This window comes from Vipera berus (genome assembly GCF_964194415.1).
Source record: "Vipera berus genome assembly, chromosome: 6".
NCBI classification, from domain to species: Eukaryota; Metazoa; Chordata; class Lepidosauria; order Squamata; family Viperidae; genus Vipera; species Vipera berus.
In genome coordinates this window covers 29690544-29704992 of record NC_138208.1, presented here as the reverse complement: position 1 = coordinate 29704992, position 14449 = coordinate 29690544, and positions in this window count along the sequence as shown.

Sequence of the window (14449 nt, the reverse complement as noted above, 5' to 3'; positions counted from 1 at the left end):
GCAACTAATTTACGGTATGCTAGACATAATACTTTTTGTAATGCCAATAAACCAGGTAGATGGTTAGCTTATTTGTTAAGGAAGAAACAAAGGGCTTCTAATATAGATAGAATAGAACATAAGGGTAAGGTAGTGTACCAGCAGAGTCTTATTAAAAAGACTTTTGTTGATTTTTACTCTAAGTTATATGCTAGAGATAAGATTAGTGAGGCAGATATTGATGTATATTTGATGAATGCTAATATTCCTGTTCTTACACAAGAACAAAAGGAAGAGATGAATCAATTGATAACTGAGGAAGAAATTTTTTCAGCAATTAAACAATTGAAAGTGGGTAAGGCACCAGGTACGGATGGATTGACTGCTGTGTATTATAAAAATTTACAGTTAGAGATGGTAAAGCCATTAAGGGAATTGTTTCAGACAATTCAAATGGGAGGAGGGGTTCCACCGTCTTGGAAAACTGCTTTTATTTCTTTGATACTGAAGGAAGATCAGGATGTCACTCAAGCAAATAATTATAGACCAATATCACTTTTGAATACGGACTACAAGATATTTGCTAAGGTTTTAGCTAACAGATTAATGAGGGTATTGCAACAAGTAATTCATGGTGACCAAACTGGGTTTATAAGTGGTAGACAAATGAAGAACAATGTGAGGCATATAGTTGATTTGTTGGAATTTCTGGAAAGAAACAATCAGATCCCTGCAGCGTTGATCTTTCTGGATGCTGAAAAAGCCTTTGATCAATTGGAGTGACAATTTTTGTTGAAAGTATTAGATAAAATGAATTTTGGGGATAAATTTTTACAACCAATTAGGGCATTATATCAAAAGCAAACAGCCCGTATAATAGTTAATAATAGTTTGACGGAAGTATGTAACATTGAAAAGGGCACAAGGCAGGGGTGCCCGTTGTCACCTTTACTATTTGTTTTAACATTGGAGATATTATTGATCAAAATACGGGATTCGGAAAAAATCAGGGGAATTCAAATAAGAGATCAGGATTACAGACTGAGGGCATTCGCAGATGATCTGGTTGTTACGGTGACTCAGCCTGAAGATTCAGTTGTAGAACTGATGGAGATAATAATGCAATATGGGAAAGTTTCTGGATTCAAGGTTAACATACAAAAAACTAAAATGTTGTCTAAGAATATGACAGTGTCACAAAAGGCTGTTCTAAAAGAGCTAACGGGATTTGAAATTGTTAAAAGGGTTAAATATTTGGGGATATATTTGTCACCCTCAAATGTAAAGTTATATAAAAATAATTATGAAAAGTTATGGGGAAAAGTTCAAAAAGAATTGGATAGCTGGAAAAAACTACTATTATCTTTATTGGGAAGAATTGCAGCAGTGAAAATGAATGTTTTCCGAAATTTTTATTTTTATTTCAAATGATACCTATTCTTAAAAAGGATTCAAACTTGGAGGAATGGCAAAAGGGTATTAATAAATTTGTCTGGGCAGGGAAAAGGCCACGAGTTAAATTTAAGATTATGCAGGATACACGTGAGAGAGGTGGTCTTAAAATGCCTAATCTTAAACTATACTATGAAGCTGCTGCCTTGTCAGCGATAAGCGATTGGATTAATTTAACACAAGTGAGATTATTAAATCTTGAAGGCCATGATTTGTTATTTGGTTGGCATGCATATTTATTGTATGATAAGAAGGTGGATAATGTGTTCAAGGTACATATTTTAAGACATGCTCTGTTGCGAGTTTTGAAAAAGTATAGACATAAGTTAAATTATAAGATACCTATATGGGCAATACCGAAACACGCAATAGAAAATATAAGTGTTGGGTTTAAACATGATGTGACTACATATAAGGAAATTTTAAGTTTGGAAAGGAATGTATGCTTTTGAAGCCGTATAATATCTTAAGAGAGGAAAAGATTGTACAAACTTGGTTTCAGTATGGGCAATTACAGGCCAGGTGGAAAGAAGACCAGAAAATTGGTTTTTCAATGACTGATGAAAATCTGGTAAACCAAATTAGAGATCAAGGTCAAGCACATATTAAAAGGATATATCTTGCTTTGATAGAAATTGATTCAGAGACAGAACCCGTTAAAGACTGTATGATAAAGTGGGCTCAGAATTTTCAAGAAGTCATTACAATGGATACTTGGGAAAAGATTTGGGTGAGAAATGTAAAATTTACGCAAGCTCAAAATTTAAGAGAGAACTTTTATAAAATGTTTTATAGGTGGCATTTAGATCCTAAAAAATTAGCAAGTATGTATCCAAACTGCCAGCCTAAATGTTGGAGGTGTGGTGGTGAAGATGCAACGTATTTTCATATATGCTGGACCTGTAAAAAGGTTAAAGCTTTTTGGATTAAAATCTGGTGGAATATGCAAAAGATATTTAAGAAAAGGATAAAGTTTTGTCCGCAATTGTTTTTACTGGGCATTATTACTGATACTACTGTTGTGGACATTAAGTTGATGTTGAATTTAATTACGGCAGCAAGACTTTTAGTAGGGCAATATTGGAAGAAGGAAGAACTGCCGACTATAGAAGAATGGACTTTAAAAGTTTCCAACCTGGCAGAAATGGCAAAGATCTCAGCGTACTTGAAAGACCATTCGCAACAGAGATATATTGTGGAGTGGAAAAAATGGATTGATTATATCCAGAATAAATATGGGACTAAAAAGTTTCACCTAGCATTTGAATGTGATATTTATATTGCTTGTAGTTATTTTATAAGAGTTAAAGTGCGATAGATTTAATAGTTTATTGTTGTTTGCATAAGGTAGATTATGATTGTTTGTATTTTTATACCTTGTATTTAGCTCTGGGAAGTCGGGGAGGGGGGAGGGGGAAGGGAGGGAGGTGTTGGGGAGGGTTGGGGAGAGGGGAGGGGGTTGGGAGGGGTTTTGTTTTGTTAAAAATAAAATGTATTGTAAAACTTTTCAATAAAAAAAGGCACCCAGTGCCAGAGGCAGCAAAACAACCCCAAAACATCATTGAACCTCCACCATATTTCACTGTAGGTACTGTGTTGTTTTCTTTGTAGGCCTCATTTCGTTTTCGGTAAACAGTAGAATGATGTGCTTTACCAAAAAGCTCTATCTTGGTCTCATCTGTCCACAAGACGTTTTCCCAAAAGGATTTTGGCTTACTCAAGTACATTTTGGCAAACTGTATTCTTGCTTTTTTATTTCTCTGTGTCAGCAGTGGGGTCCTCCTGGGTCTCCTGCCATAGCGTTTCATTTCATTTAAATGTCGACGGATAATTCACGCTGACATTGATGCTCCCTGAGCCTGCAGGACAGCTTGCATTCCTTGTCTGGGGCTGCTTATCCACCATCCGGACTATCCTGCGTTGCAACCTTTCATCAATTTTTCTCTTCCGTCCACGACCAGGGAGATTAGCTACAGTGCCATGGGTTGCAAACTTCTTGATAATGTTGTGCACTGTGGACAAAGGCAAATCTAGATCTCTGGAGATGGACTTGTAACCTTGAGATTGTTGATATTTGTCCACAATTTTGGTTCTCAAAATCCTCAGACAGTTCTCTTCTCCTCTTTCTGTTGTCCATGCTTCGTGTGGCACACACAGACACACAATGCAAAGACTAAGTGAACTTCTCTCCTTTTTATCTGCTTTCAGGTGTGATTTTTATATTGCCCACACCTGTTACTTGCCCCAGGTGAGCTTAAAGGAGCATCACATGCTCAAAACAATCTTATTTATCCACAATTTTGAAAGGGTGCCAATAATTTTGTCCAGCTCATTTTTGGAGTTTTGTTTGACATTATGTCCAATTTGCTTTTTTTCCTCCCTTTTTTGTTGTGTTCCAATACACACAAAGGGAATAAATATGTGTATAGCAAAACATGTGTTCCTGCAATACTTTTCTGGGAGAAATACTTGATTTTCTGGAAAAATTTCTGGGGTGCCAACAATTTCGGCCATGACTGTATGTAGGATAATATTCCACACATGCATTGAAGTCTATGAAAATTTATGCTATAAAAATTACTTGGTCTACATATTCTTAACATTTGATGAAGGCCAGGTCCTCTTTACAATGAACAATTCAGAGCAAGGATTGGAATGACTGTGCTGACTCTATTCCTGTCTTTTGCCAGAGGACAGTTCTGATATGGAAAGACTTTTCTATTTATAGAGGCTATCTGGCTATGTAGAATCCTGACTTTCCTTAACTGAATATATACTGCTCAAAAAAATAAAGGGAACACTTAAACAAAACAATGTACTGTATTTAATAGTAGGATGTCTTATCTTGTGTTCCCTTTATTTTTTTGAGCAGTATACATTGCATGGGTATTAAGAATATTGTCAGAATCCATTTATATCATATTCATAAATGGAATGTTTCAAACATATCCCATGGATTCTGCCATCTCCCGAAGAGAAGAGGATAGATGTGTATTGAACCGGCAATAGGCATTTCAAAGGAAAGGAGAAGCCTTTTGAACTGGGGAAACAAAAGGGGGGGCTAGCATCTGGCTTTTGTCACGGTAGACAGCAATAAACAAAAGGGTCCTAACTTCCTTTTTCCCACGAGATGGATGATACGAGAGGAAGGATGGGGGGACTGACCAAATGGGGATTAAGGGGGGTTAAACCGGGAACTCTTTATAAGGATTTACATCGTGGAACCATTAAGCCCTGTCTCATTTCCAACAACCGAGCATGTCATAGTAAAGATTTCTTTTGGACTAAAAACCTGACTCCAAGAGTTTTTGTCTTCCTAAGACGTGGTTTGGGGTGGGTCCTGACATTAGACAGGGCTTCCAACGAAAGTCAACCCGGGAAGAAGAACCTTACCGGGGGACTTTGCAAATAAATATGATGTCTGACGATGAAGCAAGAAGGGAAGAAAGCCCCACGGAGAAGGATCCTTCCTCCCAGCCGAACTCCCAGAAACATTGGGAAACTGAAGCATCATATTCCTCCTGGGAGGAAACGGCGGAGCAGCACGAACAAAAACCCCGGTGGTCGATGGGCGTTGGAAGGAAAAGTGAGTGGGAAAAGGTTTCGAGAGAAGGGACCCTGAGACGGAGCGACCACCAACCGGAATGGAAACAAGAGATGGAGAACTCCCTGCACGCCAGTGAGGAACAGCGGATTCTGGAAAAAGCTATTGACTTGATGAAAACAACCCTGAGCTCACTAAGGGAGGAGAGAGCTGGAAACCACAACACCTGGGGTCGCAACTGGAGGGGTAACGGAAGGAATCCAACACCTGAAACCCCAGGGCTGTCCAATGGAACAGGAGCCGCTGACTCAGCGGTACCCACCCCCCCAGACCCACAGATGGGGATCGAGATGAGGAGCGATACACTCTGCGGCGCAGACAACGATCCAGCCAAAGATTCCCACCCCTGGAAGCAAAATTCAAGGGGGAGCCATCACGACTGGGATTTTTCCTAACCCAAGTCCTCAGCTACATGGAAGAGTACGGACGGGACATCCCCAGTGACAAAACACGCATCCGAATTGTGCAATCTGCCCTGGACGGGACGGCCGCAGACTGGGTGGTGAACCTGCATGACTCCAACGCCCCAGAACTCAACGACTTCAACCGATTCATGTCATCCTTGAGGCGACGATTCGAGGACCCTTTGGCTGACCGGAAGGCCCGGGAGAGAATCAAGACGGTGAGGCAGGGCAGTAGAACAGTGGCCGAATATACCCAAGAATTCCGAGCCATCGCCAGCAAGCTGAACTGGCCAGAAGACATCCTCCTCAGCCATTTCAAAGACGGTCTAAACTACGACCTGTATGACGCTTGCCTGCCTCGGGGAGACCCCTACCATCTCGATGACTGGTATGTCCTGGCAGAGGAAGTGGAAATAGACCTATTGAAAAGACAACGCAGAGGAAAACCATGGGGCCGCCCGCCACTCGAGCAAACACGTGAGGGGGAAAACCCACCGGCCACGGCTAAAAAATCAAAGGGATGTTTCAATTGCGGGAGAGAGGGCCACCGTGCTGCAGAATGTCGTTCGAAAGCCCCTCCACGCAAAACAGAGGCACCATCTTCCAAAAAGCTGGGGAAGTCTCAAGGCAACCCAAAAGAATCTTCCATGAAGGGGACAGAGGCTGTAGAGTCCACAATTTCTGCCAAAACCTGGGATTGGACTCCGGCCTACACTGCAGGGGCGGTGGACACCTCGGAAGACAGCTCAGAGGGAGAACCTTTGGTAAGTGGACCTCTTCCACCCATACTTAAGACAGTAACTATATTAGCTTCCTCTGCACCAAAAGCCAATGAAATAAAAGCTTTGATAGACTCTGGCTGCATCCGCTGCCTCATCAGCCCAACGCTGGTGGAGGAACTGAGCATCCCAGTGAGGAGGCTAAAACAACCAATCTCCTTCAGTCAATTAGACGGGTCTATAGCAGGGGGGGACCAGCTACCCTAGCCACTCTACCACTCCACATGTCCCTGGGGTCCCATGAGGAAGACATAACATTTATAGTGGCCCCAGGCATGGCATGCCCAATGATTTTAGGACTGGAATGGCTGAAGAAATGGAACCCCGGGATAAACTGGAGGACTGCAGAACTCAACTTCCCAAAAGGGGAACAGGAAAACGTAAAACCCCCAAACACCCCCCCAACCCAGAGGGAGGAAAAAGCAGCAGTGGGGGAAGAGAAGGGGCTAACAGAGATACCGGAGGAATACAGGGACCTGGCTGAGGTTTTCAGTGAGGAAAGAGCAAATGAGCTCCCCCCCCACCGCCCCACAGACTGCACCATAGAATTCAAACCTGGGGCAAAACTCCCAAAACCCAGGATGTATGCCATGAGCCCAAGGGAAATGGCAGAAATGGAAAGATTCATAAAGAAAAACTTAGAAAGAGGATTTATTGAGCCCGCCAAACCCAAAGTAGCCGCCCCGGTTCTGTTCAGGGAGAAGAAGGATGGTTCCTTTCGTTTGGTTGTGGATTACCGGAACCTAAATACAATTAGTGAATGTAATCTATACCCCCTTCCCCTAATGAAGGATATGCTATCCCACCTATCGAAAGGAAAGATTTTTACCAAACTAGACCTGAGGGAAGCATACTACCGTATTAGGATTAAGGAAGGAGACGAATGGAAAACTGCATTCAACAGCCCAATGGGGTGCTATCAATTCAAAGTATTGCCATTTGGACTGAAAGGGGCCCCCGCAGTCTTTATGCAATTAATTAATGACGTACTGAGAGAGCACCTATATAAGGGGGTCCTGGTTTACCTCGATGACATCCTTATCTTCACAGAAACCAAAGAGGAACATATCAAACTAGGTGTTGTGACTCAGGGCCAGCCTGTGGGTCCGACAGCCGGCTCTGATGTATCGGATGACTCTGAGGGGGAGGAGGGAAACGAACCGGCTGATGATGGTTTGGAGGAGGGAAACGAACCGGCTGATGATGGTTTGGAGGCTTTGCAGAGTCCTCAGCCGGGGACCTCTTCTCAGCTGCGTGAGCCCGAGAGTGCGGAGGAAGATGACCCACAGCTGGCCCTGTTCAAGGACGCCCGACGCAGGAGGCAGTCAAGCAGGAACAAACAAAGAAAGGCTGCAGGACTCCTCGGGAGGAGGCACAAGGAGACCACGCCCTGAGCTCTCTATAAAAGGAGTGTTTGGGGAGGGGCTGGTTGCTGAAAGCAACTTTTCCGCTTGAGAAGACAAGCTCTAGTGTTTTTGTTAACTGCGTAATTAAATCTTGGCAGAAGCCTTTTGGCCTTAGACGCTTTCCAGTCTCTTCTTTTCGAATAGGGGTTGCGAGAAGAGGGCTGGTTCAGAACACTAGTCAGCAGTCCTGAAGAAATTGCGAGCTGCCCATTTATATGCTAAATTATCGAAGTGTGAATTTCATCAGGAAAAAATCGACTACCTGGGATATCGCATATCCCCAGAGGGCATCGAAATGGACCCAGAGAAGGTCAGGGCAGTACTAGAGTGGGCACCCCCCCGCACACGGAAGCAATTGCAAAGTTTCCTGGGGTTTGCAAATTTCTACCGCCAATTCATCCCTGCATTTGGCCAAATAGCCATGCCCCTCACAAATTTGTTGAAAACGAAGGGGGGGTCACCCGTGAAACCCAGCCAGCCTCTGAAATGGTCAATGGAATGTCAAGCAGCATTTGAGAGGCTAAAGAGACTCTTTTCTGCGGAACCTGTACTTAAACACCCAGATCCCAACAAACCTTTTGTAATACAGGCAGATGCGAGCGACGTAGCAGTCGGAGCCGTATTACTACAAGAAAATGATGAGGGGGCGTTGCAACCTTGCGCATATACCTGCTTATTATTATTATTATTATTATTATTATTATTATTATTATTACGCATATACCTGCTTCAAAAATAATTGAAAAGAGCTGCTTCGCTATGTATAGGAGAATACATGGCAATGTACATAACAGTTGCATTTGGAAAAGTCTGGCAACAATAACAATGCTTTAATAAATGAACATATTAAAGCAGTTATGACTTTAATGCAACTAATTAAAGCAGCTACATTTTTTACAGCTCACAAGAAAGCACATACACACACAAAGAAGGTGGTATAATGAAAGTGTGTTATCCTTATAATCCTACCTGTTACAAAGCTCTTCTGAATAATTTTTGAAACATGCATAACATGAATTTTGGAGACCTTCTAAAGTTAAAGTATTGGTACAACATATTGCCTTGCATACAAATAAGACAACAAAAATGGTACAGTAAGGAGATGATGTAGCATATTCATTCCTGCCCATATCTTGCATGTTATAAGATATATAGTAGTGTCTGAATAGAGCTTTTCTAAAATATGTATTAGTCAAAGACTTTGCAGATGCAATGTTGTAGGATGGATCAGAATATTGGGGGTAGGTTTGCCAGGAGCAGGATTAGATAGTGTGTATGAATTTTATTTTTTTTATAATGTAGTGTAATGCACATGTGTGTATCTGTGGGTGTGGGTAAATTACAGTTGCAGGCATTTATATCACCAATTATTCTATCTCACAAAAATTGTTGGGAGTCTCAGGGACTTAACTCCTCTGGCTGGGTTCATATTCCTTGTCTATCCTCACTGAAGTTCTGTCTGGGCACAGGGCTGTGGCAGTGGCAATGTGACAGTATTCCTTGCTGCACTTTACTTCCTCATTCTGAGGCTTCTGATTCCTAAAGCAAATGCTACTGAATGGAATAAGTAAGACCTATTCAAGCTACCTGTCATTAAAACTGGTACATTGAAATCCAGTATTTCTTTTACTGGATGCACTTAAGATGTCTTTCTTCAATTTGGGCAACAAAAAAAATCTTAATTCTGAAACTTAACGTATAAAAATGACATCCCTCAAAAATTATATTGCATTGTTTTATTGGATCATTTTATTGCTTGTGGACCACAGATTCAAGCTTTGTTGAAGAGGGTAACATGTTTTAAGTGTCCATTAATGCATTCTTAATTAAAATGGATGCCTATAAAAGTCCTTGTGACTGCCACATGAATAACAAAACAATTATATCAGTGTAATTGCAATGAACACTAAACAAATTAATAATGAAGGCATTTTAGTCTCTCCCTTTCACTTCTATTCATTCACAGGAATTCAACAAACAAAGCTAAGCTAGCCGGCTTTTAGCTCATCAGTGCCACATACATAGTTATCCAGCATTAATTGTAAATATATTTATTGCAAAAATAAAGATAATATGATTTTAAAATTATTTGGTACATTGTACCATGGTGCAACTGAGCAAAACATCACACTTTTAAAGCAATGGATTAAATGTACACTAGTTATGCAAATAGTGATCTATAGGATGCTTTTGCACAACTGATCCTGTGTGGCCAACTGTACATGGGATAAAAGTCAGTGGATCATGTAAAACTGTACAATCAACTTTATAGGATTTAAATATATATATGTAGTATATACTGTATACACAGTAATCATTTTCATATAGGGAAGCATAGAGTATGACATCTGATATACTTATGAAGCTAGCTGATATGAAGTTTCCACGTAAGAATAGTGCAATATATAGTAAACTAAAAGCATCCAATTTACAACATATGAATTTAGGCTTATAAATAAAAAAGGTTAGGGCTAGGAAAAACAGTATCTAAATGAAAAGTGTCCATTTTGGTATTCGTTTAAGGAACTGTATGTGACTAATCTATTTGCCTTTTAAACTGCATCCTTTCTATCTTTTCAAATACTCTACCTAATTAAGGAACAGTTTAACTAGTGTTAAGGGGAAGAAAACAGATTGAGAAAAATGGCAAAAGTACAGTATATATGAAGTGAATGCCAGAGGCTGAATATTTGTTACTTGTGGAGTCTGTTAATTCAGTATCAATTTATTACACATGCTGTCATTTTCACTATGTTTTCTTTAGGCTGTGACCCATTCGCTTTTTGACCCTTTTGGATTTGTTTCTTGTTTTTCTTGATATCATGAGTATCCCTGGGATAGGGGGGGATATTGGGGGGGGGGTAGAAAGTTTCAAATATGACATCATTGACCAAAAGGAATGAATTATATATTGTCCATGATATGCTTCATGATGTCATAACTCAGTTGACACATATTATATATTACATAATTCACACTTTCTGTATAAAATCCACTACCGTATTTTCTGGCATATAAGACAACTCGGCGTATAAGACGACCCCCGACTTTTGAGAAGATTTTCAAGATTTTTCGTCTTATACGCCGGAAAATACTTACATGCCAGTTGCCAAGTGTCCGACATAAGCCCAATTCAGCCTCCCTTTTGAAGCCCAAAGGGGCTTTTCCTTCCACCCACCCATTTGAGAGCACATTTGCAGACGGAGCAGCCGCGCGTCTGGAGCCAAGCCCCACCCAGGAGGCAGTCAGCCAGGTGGGCTTGGAAGACGTGCTGGAGAGCTGGGCTTGGGGCGGCCATGCCAAGACCGGCTGGCGAGGGCCGCTGCGTGGTCTGCTGGCGAGAGGGGCGCCAGGCCCGCCGGAAGTCCCCGGAAGTTCCTGGAACGGCCTGGCGGCAGGCGGGCACTCACTCCCCGACCCACCGGGGAGCGTCTCCCAAAGCACAGCATCTGGCAGCCGGGAGTCCGTCGGCCTGGTCGCTGGCGAACTGGCCCGCGGCTGGGGCCAGAGCCCAGGAACCAGTAGCTGGGTGCGGGTGGGGGGAAGGAAAGCCGGGCGCGGGCTTCTGCGGCTGGTTGCGAGGCCAGATGCGGGCATCTGCCGGATCGCCGGTGAGTGGTCTCGAGGCCCCGCTGAATGTCGGGCCTGCCGGGCCCGACATGCCGTCCCCTCTACCCAGGGTCCTCCTGCAGGGGTAGAAGACAACTGCCGGGAGAGATAGCGGGTAGCAGGGCGTGCTCTGCTTATGCTCAGATGCCGCTTGGGTGAGGGGCTTCCTGCCGCTCCAAGGGTCTGGCATTTGCAAGGGGGAGGGGAAGGGGCTTAGAGGCTCTTGGGGGTGGGAAGGGAGAGTCATGTTGGAGGAGGGACTGGACTAAGGAGGCTTGAAGTTGCTTTGCACGAATTTGGGATGCTCGATTGATTTATGTACTATTTTCCGGCGTATAAGACGACTGGGAGTATAAGACGACCCCCCAACTTTTGAGAAGATTTTCATGGGTTAAAAAGTCATCTTATATGCCGAAAAATACGGTAGTGGTTCAAAATACAACCTAGCCAAGGAACAAAGATACATTTTGCAGAATCCTTATACAATAGGAGCCATGTAAATCCCCAGTAGGATGCTCTTCAACAAAACAGGCACCATGACATAGAAAGCATTCTTTCAATGTCCCATTAAATGACAGAGTGCCTCCACTCTGCCCAATTCTTCTGGATGGTAGAAGCTACTTCAGACAGGTAGTTCCTCAAATAATGAAACCCTGGATCATAAAGAGTTTTGTAGATGAGAAGAAGCACCTTGAATTGTACTCAGAAGCCAACTGGCAACCATTGCAGCTTAAAGAGTAATGATGACACATAGTCATATTGAGGAATGCCCATTATTGCCTGGGCTGCTACATTTTGGACCATCTATAGTTTTCAGGTAGTCTTTAAGAACAGCCCCACATACAGAGCATTGTAGTAGTTCAGTTGCAAGGTGATTAGAATATAAATGGCTGTCTCCAGGGCCTCCAATTCTAGGAATGGGCAAAACTGACACATAATGTACACTTGTGCAAAGGCCCTCCTAGCTCCAGTTGCTACATGCTCATTTAGCAGGACTTGTGAATCTAGGAAAAGCCTCAATGTATGCATTAGTCCTGAATGGGGAAGTTCCATCCCATCCAAGATCAAAGATAACAAATTCACAGATCTAGGTGACCTAAAAACCCATAGCTACTCAATCTTGGCAGGATTAAGCCTGAATTCTTTCTCCCTATTCAGAACTGAACAGCCTCTGACATTGGATCAGGTTATTGACAGCATCACTTGGACAGACTAGGATCAATTGGGTATCATACGGCACACTTTCCACTCCCAGGCCTTGCAATCAGTTCTGAAGGATATAAACGTCAATAGTATCAAAAGTTGCTGAGAAATTAAGGTCAGTAAGGATTTATGCACCACTCCCATCTTGATCTCCCAAAGGCCTTCAACAAGCATGATCAATGGTGGGTCCATACTGTATCCTAGCCCAGCTGAAATGATCCAGATAATTGTCACTGCATTTTTTAGTTATGCCAGCAGCTCATTTCTATCTGTACATTTTCCCCTGCTCTCTGCACCTGTGTGACTATCTTATCATGTAACCATAGTGAATCTCACATGTCCAGCTATGTTATGGTTTCAAACTGTTTTGTGTGCATGCCTAGAAAAAGTTTCTCACAGTTACTTTCTATCTTTCTCTTCTGCCTGACAAGAGAGATGTAGTCAGCTAGATTTTGCTTTATTTGCTCATTAAAAGTTTTACAGTAGAATATGCCTCGGATTTTCTTTCTTTGATATTCACCATGTATCAGATGAGCCACGGTCCGTCCTCCTCTGATAGGAAGGTTAATTCTTCAGCAACATTTGGTCACCGAGGATGGTTTGTTTTTATTTCATGATTTATGGCTCCTGATAAGAGTTTTAGGCGATTCAGATAGTTAGTCCAGCAACTGAGGAATGCTGTGATCTATTTGAAATATGCCATGGAGGAGAAGAAGAGGAGGAAGAAGGAGGAGGAAGCCCATTAATCAGTCTGCTGAGGGGACTGCTGCTGAGGAGGAGACAGCTATTTCACTGGAACAGCCTCCTTCCAGTTTACAGACTCCGCTTGCATCTGCTACACGTCTTGATTCCAGGTCAGTCGCACCGTTTTCTGATTTTTCAGACCCTCAAGCTGATGCCCCAGTAGTAATGCATGCTCATGGGGATCAGGCTGATTATGAGAGGCATGGTGCTAGACCTAAGGCTTCACAAGGGAAGGAAGTGATTTATTATCTTCCTAGTCCTAAGCAAACTATGCATGAGAAGGCTCTTCAAAGCTATTGTGATCAAATTGAAAAGTTTGAACAAGAGCTGCACAATGCAAAGATGTGTGCAGCATGGCATAGGAAGCATGGGAGAGCCTCTGCTGGCATTCAGTTTTCAGAATCAGCCATATTGCCTCCCTCTTCACAAGCAAAGCCACACCCACAAGGGTTCACCATTTTGCCTTCTCCTCCAAAGACAAAGGCACACCCACAGTCTTCTGACGAAGTCCAGTCTCAAATGACATACAAAGATATCAAGGCTACAATGATGCCTGAATCTAATGTTATAGCACCATCTGCTGGTGAATCTGTTTTACAAGATGGAAATGCATTTCAGAGAATGCAGCATGCCTTTTCATAGATGTCCCTTCATCAGGCATTGCTCCAAGCTGCCACACCTCCTCATTCATTGGAATCTCCAGCTAGACTTCCTATTAATACTGCTACTACACAGGTTCCTGTTCCAGATGGAGCACAGTATCTGGCCCACATGCAGCTACCACTGGGCTCTCAAATACAAAGGCCAGTGCTAACTGCAGGCCGACTTCCTGTAGCAGCTCAAGTGCCAGCACCTCCTGCTGGCCAGGGTGGCATTGCAGCTCAAGTACAGCCACCCCCAGCACCAGTACCTGTGGCAGCTCTAATCCAACTGCCACAAGTCCAGGCACAGGCACAGGCGTCCCCTGCAGGCCAAGTCCGAATTGCACAGCCTGCACAACCAGCGCCTCCTGCAGGTCAAGTCCAATTTGCACAACCTGCACAGCCAGTACCTCAATTGCATGTTCCTCAACAGGCACCCTCTATTGTACCACTGGCTGGTGATTCAAAATTGAAGCGGTCAGGACAAAATTACAGGGCATGGGTCAGTGAGGTTGGACTTCTGCTTCATAGAGAAGGTACCCATGTGATGGTGTTTAATCCTCCTGCCTAGCCATGGCCTCCTGTCATATGGGACTTAAATAATAGAGCATGCACAACATTATTGATG